We start from the raw sequence: 16285 nt of genomic DNA, 5'->3' as shown, positions 1-16285 counted from the left end.
GTGTTTTCGGTAATGCTAAAGGACGCAATAATGTTCTAAATGAAAATCATTATGTTTGATTTCAAGTGTTCATATTTTTTTACTTTTAATCAGTGTGGCCATTATGTAAAGCAAAGTCTCGTCATTAAAAAAAAATTAAATCAAAGTAATCACTCTCCAGGGGGCAGAAAAGATCCAGAATTTCATTTCATTTCATTTTTTTTTGCACCACAACAGGCCAGGAGGCCCAATTACAGTGGTGAATTACATTACAGAACAACCAGGCTTGAGAAAAATCACATTTTTTAATTTTTTGTGTTCTCACCGGGAATCGAACCCGGAACCTTCCGTGCGTGAGTCAAGCGTCTTGACCACTACACCACGGAGGCCGGCCGAATACCACCCCTGGTAAGGAATAATGCACTACATTGCAGTTTTGTGCTAATTAATGTGAGCATTTAGTAATTCTTTATTTTTTACTCTGCGGCAAAACAATTTCGACCGCTTTGTATTAAAATACACAGCCTATTATTCTTCATCAGCTATGGTCAATTTGAGTAGTTTTTCTCGTTATGTTCACTGAAATATAGGCGTTTCTGTGAATTTGTGAGATATTTAAAACAAGATGTTCAAGAACTTATATTCCAGCACCGTGTCATGTTTCCACAAATTTGTCGAAATATTTCACGAACAACAAGGTTTTTGATTTGATAGTATTTGGTGTGTTGACTATGAATATAAGTATAGTTAGAGACATGGCTGTTTTCCTGGGTGTATTACAATGTAACCATGTATCTTATTCTAATAACTGTTTTCTTGAATTGATTTTTTGTAACTTACCCTCAATTATAGTTGACCAAGGTGTAGACACTATTTTACCTATGGATGCCCATCATCCTCCAAAAGATATTATTATTTCTGATGTATCTATTTCTTAACTAAAACAAGCATCTACCTGCAGTGAATTTACAAAAATCACCTACTCACTAATTTGTAATTATTTGGAATCTGCTCATTTGCTGATTGCAGTTTTCTTCATGACCATAATCTAAATGTCATTCTCTCAGCCTCTGAAAATATTTTTAAATCTTTTATATATCAATTTGTACCAGTTTCTGTTCGAAAAGAAAACAAACATCGAAGTTGATTTTATAAAGATTTGGTTGAATTAATAATCTGTAAAAAAATTGCGCATAATAAGCTATATGAAAAAAACAGATAAGTAACTGTTTAAATTGAATTCAATAAGATTATGAAAAATTGTAAAAAAAACGTTAATGTGTCACAATGCATAAATAAAAAAGATTGACAATAATATGTTGACTGAGCCTAAGTATTTCTGGAGATATGCTAGCTCCCTACAAATATCGATACCGGTATTTCTAAAACTATAAGATATGGAAATAATAGATCTAGTAATATTCAATATATATTAAATATATTCGCTGATATTAGAAAGGTCTTTGACAAGTTTTGCAGCTCTAACTTGTTACAAAAACTAAGTTGACTAGGAACTCCTAAACCTAAACTAAACTAAACCAAACTCCTAAAAAAGTTCATCAGTTATTTACAAAATAGAATAATAGCAGTTAAAATAAATTCCCATACATCCAATTTTTTAGCAACATGTGGCGTACTTCAAGGATTGCATTTAGGACCTATTTTATTTTTAATCTATATAATTGATATTATTAAAATTCTCGATGATGTAATATCTTAACTTTTTGTTGATGACCTCAAACTTTATGGAGTTGTAAAAACACTGGTAATAGAATACAATACCCTACACATGAATCTCAACAACATTTTCGAGTAGTGTATTAAAATAGTATTTTTATTAATATAAATGCCAGATTATCATCTTTTCTAAAAGTAAAAAACTGTTAATTTAAACAATTTTTTTATCCACACTACAGATGAAAGAGTTGGTTCTATTAGGGATTTTATTAAACATATTGGCATGACCTCTGGATACATATCTGGATACATTTATCCAACATATTGGCATGATCTTAAATGAGGCAAGTATGTTGGGATTTATCTGTAGGGTTACTAGCAAATTTAAAAATGTAACACCAATCAACTCACTTTGTTGCTCCCTGGTAAGAAGTTGCTTAGAATAATCTATTATTTCCTCCAGTCTAGTCGCCCCATTATGGTGTACATTTTGATTTACTAGATTGCGTCCAGAAGAAATTTCTAAAATAAATAAACTTTTAACTTAATATTCCAGCAGCTTTATTTAATTACAATAAATTGTCTTTAGCAAATCTTTTAAAACTTTCCAATAGAAGGATTCTAACAGACCTCTTATTACTTTATAAAGTTATCAATTCATTTATTGAGTGCCCAGATATTCTGAAGTTGGTATATATCCCCATGTACCTAGCCGACATACCCGCCACATATCTCCTTTTTGTTATACAAGTTCTAGAACCAACTATCACAAGCACTCACCTAGTTGTAAATCGAGTTTAATTTTTTAAAAAATTCGCAGTATAATTCTTAGATTTTTTTTCTGTTTGATAATGTTTTTTTCTTTTTGTATTTATGTTTATGTGCATATTTTTTATGTTTTTAGTTACTTATGTGAATTTACTTGTTAACTATTATTTTAGTCACGCAATTTTGTTTCATTATTTTTATTATATGTATATATACATATACATTTTTTAAATACATTTATGTAAAAATACCAGTTATTTATTAATTAATTATATACATACGGCCTAAGCCAATTACAACAGTTACATGAAGAAACATAAATGTAAGAAACTGAACAAAAAGAACATAAAACTATTTAGCAAAGACAAACAAGGGCAAAACAATAATTGTATACAATATTAAAAAAAAACGAAAGACCTTAAACTTTGAGCTAAACCATGCCAATCCAACTTCATCCCACACTGTTTAGTCGCGAAGAGATCTACGAAAAGCCGGAAGATCTATCCCAAAGAATTCCAAGTCGTGTGATGAATTGACTAATCTACACATTCTGGACATTGAGGCATAAAAACCAAAGTTGCTCTTAGAAGATTTTATAAATAGCAGATTTTGATTTCTGGTGACACGGTTGGGAACATGAAAAGAAATCGATTGCAACAGAGATGGGACATCACTTAAAGCATCAAGTATTTTAAAAATGTATATAAGGTCCATCTCAGTTCTACGTCTCTCCAATGAAGACAGATTAAGAGATTGCTCTTTTTTAAAATAGGAATAATTACCCCTTTGTAATCCGAGCAACCATGCCACTTTTCTTAGAAAACGGTGTTAGACAGACTCGATATGGTCAAAAAAAAAAAAATGAAATTCCCGATCCGCATCCGCATCCGCACCGTGCACAAGACACTGGATTAGTAAACAAATAAACTAACTAGTCCAAGGGTTTTCAGGTGTTTCCTTGTAGGTATAATAATTCAGTAGAATCTCACCCACATCAATGAGGGTTTCAAATCTTTTGTTTTATTAAAATTAATTACTTCAAACAATTTCATTAATTCATTTCACATTTGAAAATGTTGACGTGACTCCCTTCTTAAATGAAAATTGTTAGAGTTAAATAAATGTTTTTTTATGAGAAAACGTTATCAGAATTACTGAAGTCGCAAAAGTTTTTTTCAAATTTCAGTAAACTCGTATTTTAATGATTCAAGAAAGTTACATGGAAAATTTTCTTGCGTAAACGATTGTTAGTCCCTCAAAACAATTTTCTTTTGAAACTCTTTGCCTTTTGATATTTTTATGATCCAACAACCCCTTTGATAAGAATTAATTGCCGAAGCCTCAGAAATACATTTGCAAATTACTTATTGTGTAAGCATTCTATATGTATTTAAAATGAGATTTTAGATGGCAATAGTCACTGTCCCTGGACTGACACCTAAAGCGTAGGACTGATCACCTTACCTTCATGTAACAGATGACAGAGATAAACTGCAATTGCAGTGACAATGAAGTGTCTTATACATAATCAAGTGCAGATAGGGAAATAATGAATGATGTTCACATTAAGAAAATATATACATTGAAATATTTGCGTTTAATATAAATTAATAAAAAAATAAAAAATAATCAGGTGTAGATTCGTACAAAATCTATGCCTCCCTTTTTTGCCAACGATCAATCTTTCTTTGCCATTGGAATTACATGTTTTTCAAGATATTTTTAGATACCCAATATAAGCCTAGTAGAATTGGTGTGATAAAACATTTTACGTATTAAGTTCGGCCAAAAAAATGTCTGAGTTTTTTTCTGTAGTTTTTATCAATGATTTGAAATTGGAAACCCCAGATAATCGACGGGAAAAACTTCGAACCATATTGCAAAATCACTGTTGGAGTTTTGGGGAAGGTTTAAGAAGGGTAAAGTTGTCTTTTTTGACGATCTTCATGGTGTAGTGGTGAAGACGCCTGATTCATGTGCGGAAGGTTCGATTCCCAGTGAGAACTAAAAAAATAAATACAATATTTTTTAAACCTGGGTATTCTGTGCTATAATTTACCACTGTAATTAGGCGTTTTGACCTGTTGTGGCGCAAAGAAAATATAAACAAACATATAAAAAAATACGCATATAAATATTGCTGCGTAAATACACCTTATTTAATAGTTATTTCAGGTCAACCATGCCGCGAATCAAATCCGAAACCTCTTGCATGGTAGGCAAACGTGCTGAACATTTGACCACGACCACATTTACATGAAGGTTTTAAATGTACGTAAATTCACAGTATTCTTTTATACATATATTATTATGTTTACTATTAAATTCGGTTCAATAAAACATCGCAAATAACATGAAAAAATGGACGCAAATTGAAAATGTATATTTTTTTCGTTGAAAGGTAATATTCAAAATTCCATACAGAAATATCGTGAATTTTACGATCTGTTCTGTATCAATTCATTTTACCTAACATCGCTCAACAAATCAGGCTTGCTGTAGGGGCTAAAGTATCGTTTCTCAAACTAGGGGTCACGATCGATTATGTATTTATAAATATAACGGATCACAATTTGCCAAAAAAGAAGGCAGGTGTTCGAGAAATCCTTTTATTTGACAGTGAATTTTAAATTATCAGCTTCTAATAAGTTACTTAGATATTTTACAGGAGATAATTATGATTTCTTAAATATACGGGTTTTTTTTTATTTAAAAAGTTGCTAATCAACAGGTTTATAAAAGCCCCAATAGTTTGGCATTAATAATAAAATAAATTAACTTGATCTAAACAATCTTAGAATCAATTTAAATTTAGAATTGGTATAGTCATGGCATGATCTAGGCAGACATTGCCAGTGCATCATTTCAAGTCAGGAGTGATAACACAACTTGCTTCTTGAATGCTTGCTTTTGCTGTAGTAATATATCGACCGTACTGTTAAGTGAGATTTTGTTGACTGATCGGAGAATCCTTAGCAGAGGAGAAAAGAATCCAACGGTGGTTCTAAAATTTATCACGGCACAGCATTGGCACCCAAATTATGGTGAGGTACATGAAGATTAATCGAGCAAGGATATCATGGGCATCTATTGTTAACGAAAAGGCAGACTGTAAATGAAAGACAAATTTTATTCAGTTTTGTGAATTGGGAAATATTTGAGAAAGGATAGGAATATGGAATGGATACCTCCCTTTAATATGATCTGAATGTTCTTCAATTTCTGGCACTGAATGACAAAATGAACTATAAAATGAGACAATGTTTTCCACGACGCGCGACGATTCCAACCACCTTTTATCCGATTTATGTGAAGTCAAAAATGTTGTATTGTTTTTGTTCTAAATCTGAATCTTCTAATTTTGAATATCTTCTATCTTGATGTTAGGTAGGTACCATAAGGATGGGTCAAAGGAAGGATGGGAACGAAAGGTAATCGGCCAGGAATAGTATCGATAAATGCTGTTATTTACTTAACATCTATATAGTTAGATATTATTTTGTGAAAGAATATTAAACAAGCCAAAGCCCCTTTGAACTCTTAACTGAAAATGTAAAAGTATTCTGGATGAAAACAATAGTTAATGATACGAGTATTTAATCCATTTTTAAATATTAACAATTGATAAAAATATTGTTTAAGCAACAAATTACCTTATGAGACCCGCAACTCAGTGGGCCATTAGATGCACCTGAGGATGTGAAAGGACTCGCCCCTACCCAATAGCTCGATACTTCAAGGACTTGGAGGAGGAAATTAAGCGATAGATGGCGGCCTCCATGGTGTAGTGGTCAAGACGCTTGACTCACGCACGGAAGGTTCCGGGTTCGATTCCCGGTGAGAACACAAAAATTAAAATGTGATTTTTATCAAGCCTGGGTGCTCTGTGATGTAATTCACTACTGTAATTAGGCCTCCTGGCCTGTTGTGGTGCAAAAAAAAATGTAAAAAAAATGTAAAATGTAAATAGATATGAAAGTACTCGCCCTTTATTCAGTAGCTCGACTCTTCAAAGACCTAGGCATGGAGGACGATAATTAATCTACGGGACCCGTCATAATAGTTTTACATAAAACGCAGTGACGTGAGTGTTTTTAGTAATTTGTTATTGTTTCAAAAAATAAGAGAGTAAATACAACATTGTGTAGAAAACATATTACAGGTATTATTAAATGTTATTCTGGTGCTAAATGACAGGTGTTTATCACTCGATTAAAAGTCCTTAGCAAGCATCTAATCCATAAAAAAAATATCGCGTCTGTAATTACCGTTAAATGCGGATGGAGCTGCTGGTTGAGTGTTTCGATTTGATCGCTTCTCATGTAAAAATCTTGAAAAAGAAAAGCAAGTGGAGATAAGTTTACCTACTTTGCTGAGATTCCGGATTCGATTTGTAGTAAAGTCAATATGAAATACTGGTTTTTAAGGTGGTTTTACAATGCAATATTTCGTAATTGTCTTTAATTGAATTGGCGCCTGCAGCGTAAGACTGACCACCTTTATGTAACTTTGGATCAAAATAAGCTTAATTTGGTGTGCCAATACAGCGCCCTATGCACAATCAGGTGTAGATAAGGATGTGAGGATGTTGAAAGATTGAGGAACTGTGGGTTCACGTGTTGTCAAACATTGCGAAGGAAAGCCTCTTACATTGTTCTGAAGAGATTCCTTACCCTCATAGCGTTATTCTCTGATTTCTTTTGCCATTGGTTTGACATTATTTGAAATATTATAGGTCACATATCTTAAAACATTCGCCGCTTTTACAAGATACTTCAAACATCCTTATTTTTCAAATGATATCTTATTTCGTCTTTTACATTACTTTGCGTTATATAACATGCGATTTACGTCAATTCGTAGTTACGCCAAGGGAAATAAACGTAATATGTTTTCTGTTGTTGATACTTTCTTAAATTCATATGTAGGTAAGAAAATACGTTATTATACGATCTAAAAAAATTTAGAAAAAAAATATATTTGTAGGCTTCAAATTGGATAACAGGTGAGTCCTTTCTGGGCAGGTACATTTTTAATGTTTTTTACCAATAAATCTATTTTAATGTAACTCATTCCATATTACGTTGATTGTATTTCACGCATGATCGATAAGCCAGAGTAAATCTAACATTTGAGAATGTTTTATGGTGGTTTGATGTTTTGGTTTGTTGTGGTTGTCATGGATTTGATATAAAATAAATAAATAAAAATATTTTTACATGTTATGTTATCCGTTAATTCTATAATAAAGTGTATTGACTAACGAATATTCATAATTACTTTTGTAGTATTTGCAAAGATTATTAAGTTAAAATATGTATAATCTGAATACTTAATCATGCAAACGGTAAAAGGAGTAAACGGGGTAAAGCGGGTACCTATTTGGAGCATAATAATTATCCCCTACCTACAGACAGACCGGGAACTATACCCCGGGTCCGATGCCCCAGTTGAGACTCCCGGGCGCATTAACCGTTCAATCGAGCATTAAGAAGAGCACAAGTGAATGCACTGCCGGCGACAGGCGGCCGCAAGCTCAGCGGAACTGGGATTCACTTGGACCCGGGCCAAGCCTGCCCCAAACGGGTCGCCTACCCCGTCCCGTGACTCCCCTACACCCCGTTCCATGACTCCCCTACACTCCCCTTACTCTGGGTATGCACTACACTGTAGTGATGAAAATGAATGCTATTTTTTAACTTTATTAGCATGCTTACTTTTACTATATTTTTTTATATCCTTTTGTACATATTGAGGAAAAATAAATTGGGACAGAGTCTCCCACACCGGTAGATTACCGGTAGATTTACCACTCACAATTTCAAATGCAACATATTTACTATCTTTATAAATATCATATTAATTTATTTTATTTTTAAAAATATTTTTAATATTTGTTTATTTTTAAATACATATATTTATATTTACATATAATTTTCATTAAAAAAATACATCTTAAAATTAAGTTATACCGTAATTTGGAAAAAAATGCCCACAAAGACTTCAGCGTCTGAGCGTGGGCCATTCTTTTTTGATTAATTTATAAGTTTATCGTATATAAATATGGTATGACATAATCATGAGAAGAAAATACAAGATAAATAATCTAATCCAAGCTCTAACATAAGGGAATCCAAAACCTACTTTAAACTGTATCAGAGATTTAATGTATGGTAATTCTTTAGGTAGGAGATCGAAGGATCTTGGCCCAACATGTAAAGAGTGCCAACATGTATTAGGTTTGAAAGACGTAAATGCAAAAAATGTGTCCTTTAGAGGTTTAAACTATTAAACGCTATTACTTCCTAGAACAGGCTGCTGCCAAAAAATTCCACCAGATCTTACAAACAACAAACTTTTATTTAAAGTTAATTCAAAAGAATGCTATTTTTTTAAGTAAACAAATAAATATGTAAGTATCCCAAGTAAATACAAAACTTGTAAATTATAAGCAAGATAAAAAAAAATTCAACTGTCCCATAAAAAACCTGATATTTTTTTAGTTATCTAGATTTTTTAATATATTTTCACTACACTAATTCTACTTACTAGCTTACTGCTGCTAGCGTTATAAAAAAAAAGAAATTTACTAGCATTTCATTTAATTTAGAAGCGTCAATGTGCACCTGCTAAGCAAGCTATTGCTAATCCTATTTTATTATGAATTCACTACTACCACACTCCCCCTGCATCCACCCCTTTCCAAGATACTATATCTCGTGTGTAAACACTTTTTCGCAACTAATGTTTGTCTGTGTGTATTCTCGAGTATAACTGAAATCGATTGTTTGCAGTTTCGGTAAAGAGTGTTAATATTACCTTTTTTCTGGGAACCAATAAAAACACATTATCAAAAACTACTTCAAAAAATCTTAGTGACTAAACGTGAATGAAATAATTACATAATATTCTACGTTAACAAATATTACACAAATATTTATATAAATATACGTCTGCTTATCTATGAAGATAAAATGCGTTATATAATTACTATGATTTTTTTAATTATAAAAAAAAAATACCTAACCATAAAAATTAAAATAACAACTTAGAAATTAAAAAAAAACTTAAAACGATACGCGGTGCCAAACGCGTTACAATTTAAATGAGTTGTTATTTGAGCAAAGTTTTTCTGCCACTCTTTCGAAAATGCCTTCCCGATGCTGTGCGAAAAAGATGACTGTGATTTTACCTTACTAAAATCGACAAAATCGTGGTTTCGTTGTCCCGTTTTCCGCACCCCAAAATTGAACTAATTTTGTTTTTTTTGAGTAAAAGTATTAGAATAAAAGTTTCTATTTCCTTTTCCGTTTTTCTAAAAAAATCTTATTTTTGTATACCATACGTCCAAATACGGCAGATAAAACTAGGCACTTTTATAGGTTTTTGGATGGTCCTAGATCCCATGAGAAACAATTGACTAAAACCAAAACAACAGAGACACTCCAATGATAAATACCGATATGCAATTTTTAAAAATTGATTTAATTAAAAAGTACATGTGCATAAAAATTAAGATGCATAAACGAGAAATATATCTAATAAATACAAAAACCTCACCAAGCTACTTTCTGTAGCTTGATGGTAAAGTTTACTTACATAAATATTAATCCTAATTAAAAATAAATATCTTTACTAAAACAATTAGAGATAAATCATTGCTCAAGTGCCATAATCCGGGGAGAAAATACGGAAATACGTTGGTATGAAGAAATGTCAGACCGCATTTCCTTTTAAGAGTTGTGTGGCGAAACCGGTTTGCAAGTTATTTTCAATTGTTTAAACTAAGTTAATAATTCTTGGGGTAATTACTACAACTGGGTAACTTTGAAATCAAGATTTTTGAATTAACCACTGAAAACACATTTTGTATCTTCCGTATTTATAAAATTATTATTATTTGAATGCACGACATGCCTGTTTGTAGCATTCATAGAGGAGGGTACGACAATGTGTTTTTAGTGGTTACACAAAATGATGATTTCGAAGTTACCTAGTTGTAGTAATTACCCCACGAATTTATCTAAGTATTTTAGTAAAAACTAATTAAAACAATTGATCCACTCAATTAATTTCTTCATCGTCATCATCTCTCCCTTATCCGCACCCGATGGTGTATAAGATATTAAATGTATAAATACTCTTAGTATGTCCATTCCTAGTAAACATACTTCTCTTTTGAAGAAGCCACCAAACAGATGGAATAAAATAACGATCCTAACAGATTGCAAATCTGACGTCCATGCAATAACTGACCGAAATTCGGTCAACCCTATTGTGATGGACATTAGAATAGACATCCAGAAGCTACGATGCAGACACCGTCACCGTCATACGATGCAGGACGTATACATCGGCTGGGTACTGGGACACTGCGGAATCCTTGGCAACGAAAAGGCTGACGAAAAGGCTCGGGAAGCTACGCTCAAGAAGACAGCCCCCGATTTCACCGATTTCCCGCTCAGCTTTGCCAAAAGGAAAATAAGACGCAGAACCCTTCAACTCTGGAACGATCGTTATTTAAGTGAACCTACCGGAAATATAACGAAAATGTTTTTCCGTACCATTTTACATGCCTATGATTTCAGGAGAATGCAGAATGCTGGCTACCAGCTCACCCAGATGCTTACGGTTCATGGTGGGTTTATGAGCTACCTGCATCGCTTCAAGCTTTCCGAGATCGACAGCTGCCCGTGCGACGGTGAAACTCCTCAAGATGTCCCTCACCTATCGATGCATTTCCCTTTACAGTTTTCAAAGACACCAGCTGGAGGCGCAATGCAGAAACATCGGTGATAGGTAATAAAGAACTCACACGAGAGGTAGTATCATACATGGTCAATATAGTACAGGCAATTGGTATAATAAACCAAAGTAGGGAATAAAATTCCCAACACTCCTCTAATGGAACGGAATGCTTGTTGACTACTGCCAACAGGCCGGCTTCCCCTGAAGAGTTTTAAGTGGTTTCTTCTCTACATAAATGCTGAGAAGTTCCTAATTAGCCCACATTAATATATCCCTCCTGATCCCAACAGTTTAGATAAATTTAAAGAAATTTAATTGCAGAAAAATCCACTTTTTAAATATAAACCTAAAGCAAGGTAAATAATAAAGCAACTCACATATAAAAAAATATTTAAAAAACACACTTCTCTGATAGGTAAATATTTTTTAATATTTTTTTATTATTAATAAAACATATAATACTAAAATTACATATTATACCCCCCCCCCCCAGGAGTTATTAGAAACTCATTTGGGACCGTACATAAGAAAAAACATTTTTTTTGACAATACATAATATCATTCAAATTAATACATCCGAAATAAAAAGAAAACATTATTGTATAAGAAACATAAAACACCATCTTATATAAACTACTTTAATAATTATCAATTCAAAAATATTAAAGAAATTTTTTTTAATTGCGACACTTCTGGATTTTTTATTCAGTTTTTCGTGTCTTAGCTCATCAGGGAATTTATTATATTCGGAATGGCCAATATTTTCCAAGGACCTACTGCTAAACTTTGTTGAGCGAAACTTAGACACACAAAGATTCCCTGAAAAACGCGTATTGTAATTATGAATATTATGACCAAATGTGTATTTTAAATTTGAGTGAGCAGAAAAGTTGATGATTTTTAAAATAGTATTGGTTATGTCATGCAGTGGCATTACCTTGAAAGGAAGTATCTTTGTTTGTCGGTAGATATCCTTGACATGGGAATCCCGTTTAAGTCCAAGAATGTTTCTCTGTTTTAAAGAACTTGTATTTCCGAGATCTGATTTTTGCTGGCAAAACCCCATATGCATGATAAATAAGATAGGTGGGTATTGCTCTACCCGTTTCAGGATAATAGGTTCGCAGTGATCTTACATTTAGTCACATTTTAATTTCTTTCAAAAATCGCATTCGACATATCAACATTCATAAGCAAATTGAACGTAGTTATGTAGAAAGCAGCCAGCCATAGAAAAATGAAACTGAGATAATGACACTTTTGTGAAAAAAAAATAATAATCAAATCTACGCATCAGTTAGAATGTTTTTTACTTTGAAAAATGATAAATAATGTATTCATTTTTTATTACACTCAAAAGATTTTGACTGTGTATATGACCAATTTAATGATTTTAATGACAGCCAGATCTAATATTGAATGAAACCTCATACAAACATTGGATGTGAAGGGACATTTATTTTTATGACATTTTGAAATTTTCATCATGAAATTTTCAGAAGGTGATTATTTCATTTTTTGTATGAAAACCGCCTGGCTGTTTTAAGCAGAACATGGAATTGACGTTTCTGAATTTGATAACATCAATATTTTTTTTTTTTAATAATTTTCAAATGTGGACTGGCTGCTTTCTGCATAACTACGTTCAATTGCTCCCCATGCATACACTGTAGACTAAATCGTGGGTATAATTAACTCAAATTCCTGTTCTGAGAAATCAAGCATTTAAGTTTTGTTCCAATTTTACTATTTTATATCTTATTTAAATAAAGTAAGATGTTAAGTGCTCATTTAAGAATTTTTCCGTTTCTTAATTTTATAAATATGATATGATTATAACACTTTTTAAAAGTCATGAAATTATTTTTGAAAGCCAACAGATCTATATATTCAACAGGACCTATAACAGGGTCACGGATAGTATCGAGAAGCTCCATTCGATAATCATAGAAAGGGGCAAAGGGACAAAATCACAAAATGTGTTCAGAAGATTGATTAGGATATCCGCAGCAACATGAAGGGGAGTCAACAATATTAAAAACAAATAATTTTTGATTAAATTTACCATGACCTGATAAAAACTGCGTAGTCCAGTGATCGGGGATAACCCAAGAAGATTCTAAGCGCTGACGGATTGAAGGGAAAAAAAGAAAGGTAACCCTCCCTGAAGAGGAAGATTCCCATCGCGATTGCCAAGCATTAAGAAGAGCATTTAAAGTCATTTTTTTAATATTTGATTGAGACATTCGTTCAGTTGGGAGTAGATGGATGCCACCAATAACAGAGGAACGCCTTCTTTTTAGGTGGAAATTTGCAGATCGTCACTGAACCTCCAGATCTAAAGGAAACAAGCCCGTTAGAACCGGAAGTGCATCCGTTGAGCATGTCCTATATGCTCTAGAAAGAGCCAGAAGAGGTTGCCTTTGTCGGCTTAAAATAATTCGCCGGAAATATTGCAACTCACATCGGTGTGCCCAACAGCCAGCTGCATAGCATACGATACCTAGGAAAATGGATTTATAATAGACCGTTGAAGTTTCAAAAGACAATCCCCAGCTGGCTCTGGCCAAGCGTGCAACTTTGTGAAAAGCCATCTTTCCCAAATTTATGGCATTACTAACAATAACAGATGGAATATTCAAAGTAATATAGATGTTCAAACATAGGCAAAGTGGTGAATGTTGCACAATTTGTGAAGTGGCCACTTAAACCAGCCAGTGACAGGTCATGAGCCCTCCTAGACTTGTTGGCCAGAATGTTCTCCATCTCTGTTGTAATTTGTTGATATTACGTATTTCCTATGCCATAACCGATTCTATGGATGATTTTGACGTAACTACTAGAACCGCCCATAGGAAAATTTTATCATTACTGAGAGCTGTCGTTAGCAGTAAATGGTCTGCTTAAGACGTGAATTACGCCATCAGCTCTTGGTAATCACGTCTATCAAATAAATAACAAACGGCTTAGCTTGTTGAAATTCAAAATTATTATAATGTATCCATTACGCGATTAATATTTAACTCATTAGTCTTTAGAAATTAGATTATAATTTAGGAAAATTGTCTGAATTTAGATTAAAGTACGTAATGAAAATTGAGCGACATACAAATTTCTGAAACTGTTGTTTTGTGTTGTTATATTTGTAAAATTTTATATTAAGTTTACTCCGAAAATCAAACGTTGTTTGTTGACTATTAAATTATATCAAGAATCTCACGATCATAATATACCTTGTTTATACTGCACTTGTACGCTAAATGCAGCGTATATTGATCATTTGTTACATCAACATAAGGTGATTAGCATTACGCTTCAGTAGTCCATTAACATGAAATATTGTAGTAGAGAACCAATTATTTTATTAAAATTTATATAACTTTCCTAGGAATTAAAACCGGGATTACAAGTATGGTCAGCGAACGTATCACTACGAGGCGGACTTACTCTCGGCCTGAAAGTAGCTATTGATTCGAAAACATTCGTCCAAGGTTCTGGTAGAATCTCACACACATCAATAATCAGTTTGGAGAATTAAAAAAATACAGTTGTTCAAACATAGGCAAAATGGTAAATGTTACACAGTGTTTAAAGTGCACACTTTAACTAGTCAGTGGCAGGCCATAAGCCCTGTAAAAGGTATATTTCCGATATGCTAGACTTATATTCTTAACATGCAGAACCCGGCAGAAAATAAAGTACTCCGGTCTTAAAAAAGAGACTGCCGACTATGTAGACTCTACATTGTAGAATATTGTCTCTGTCGTACGAGGCTGGTACCAGTATAAATGTATGAATAAAAAACACGACGCTCTACAAAGCCGATTAGGCCGGCAGTCTCATTCTTAATCTCGATGTCCTTTATTTAATGTCTGCTACATCGCCATTCTCTTTCCGCACCTAATGGTGCATATGGCACTGCATTGGTACACCAATCACAGCGTATCTTGATCATTTTTGTTACATAAAGGCAAGATGATTAGTCTTACGCTTCAGGTACCAGTCCAGGGACTATGAAATATTCCAGTGTGTAAACAACCTTTTGAATAAATATTTCATATCAACCATGTCGGGATTCGAACCCGAGAACTCTTGCAGGCTAGGCGAACGTGCTGACCATTACACCACGCGGCCAACACCGTGTATTATTATTTATTAGCGATATTTTTCGATACAGTACAACTTTTGGAGAACGGTCTATCACGAACAAATATAAAATAGAAATGTTTTTTTTAATCCAAGTAATATCACCATTCAGTTTATTTCGTGGAAGCTTTAAGGTATTAGCTTTTATACACTTTTATTCGATTTAATTCTACTTTTATTTTTAAAAATATATGTGACCTTAGGCATACCTAACCAAATTTTAGCATGGAATTCTACTGATTATCTGTACATAAAATAAATAAGCCTTTTAATTGTTTTGTAATTATCACCAAAAGTTAAAAATTTATATTTTTATGAATAAATTTCGTTTTTTGGGCTAGTCTCACTAATAAACTCAACTATTGACATATTATATTGTTTATTAGACTGAAAGATTTAATTCTAACACACAAGTACGTTTCAAATCAATAACTAACACCTAGCAAAACATTTTATACAAACAAGAAAAAAAAAATGTAAAAAAAAGGGAATGTGAAAAGTTATGGAGTGGCATTAAAAACATATATATATACACTAAAGTTTGATTTATGGCCACATGGCGGAGTCAGTGGGATTCATAATACACAATACCGGTATTCCCAAAATTCTGGAATTTCCGCCATTATGATTGTTGTAAAACTTACAGACTGTTATGGACAGTTGGAACGGATTAAATATACTTACTGATACCTGGTGAATGGACAGTGGAAATAATACAGGCAATTATCATGTCTGTTGTTGGAGGTGAGGATCTAGATGGTAATTACGGAATAAAGATTTACGACAAATAGCTAACCTCCCTTAGAGCTACCAATGCCGAGTCTTTGGGTTACCTATTTGCTATCAAAACATCAACCCTCTGCTCCCTGGCGGTACGAATTAGTCCAGTTGTAAAATAATACACGCATTTGTTATATGAAAATGCATTTTATGTAACTAATCACTGTCTGTACATATTTGGATTTTT

This window comes from Micrasema longulum, unplaced genomic scaffold, assembly GCF_059751315.1.
Source record: "Micrasema longulum isolate JH-2025_06_02 unplaced genomic scaffold, ASM5975131v1 h1tg000625l, whole genome shotgun sequence".
Lineage (NCBI taxonomy): Eukaryota > Metazoa > Arthropoda > Insecta > Trichoptera > Brachycentridae > Micrasema > Micrasema longulum.
The sequence above is the reverse complement of the archived record's forward strand: the minus strand, read 5'-3'. Positions refer to the sequence as shown.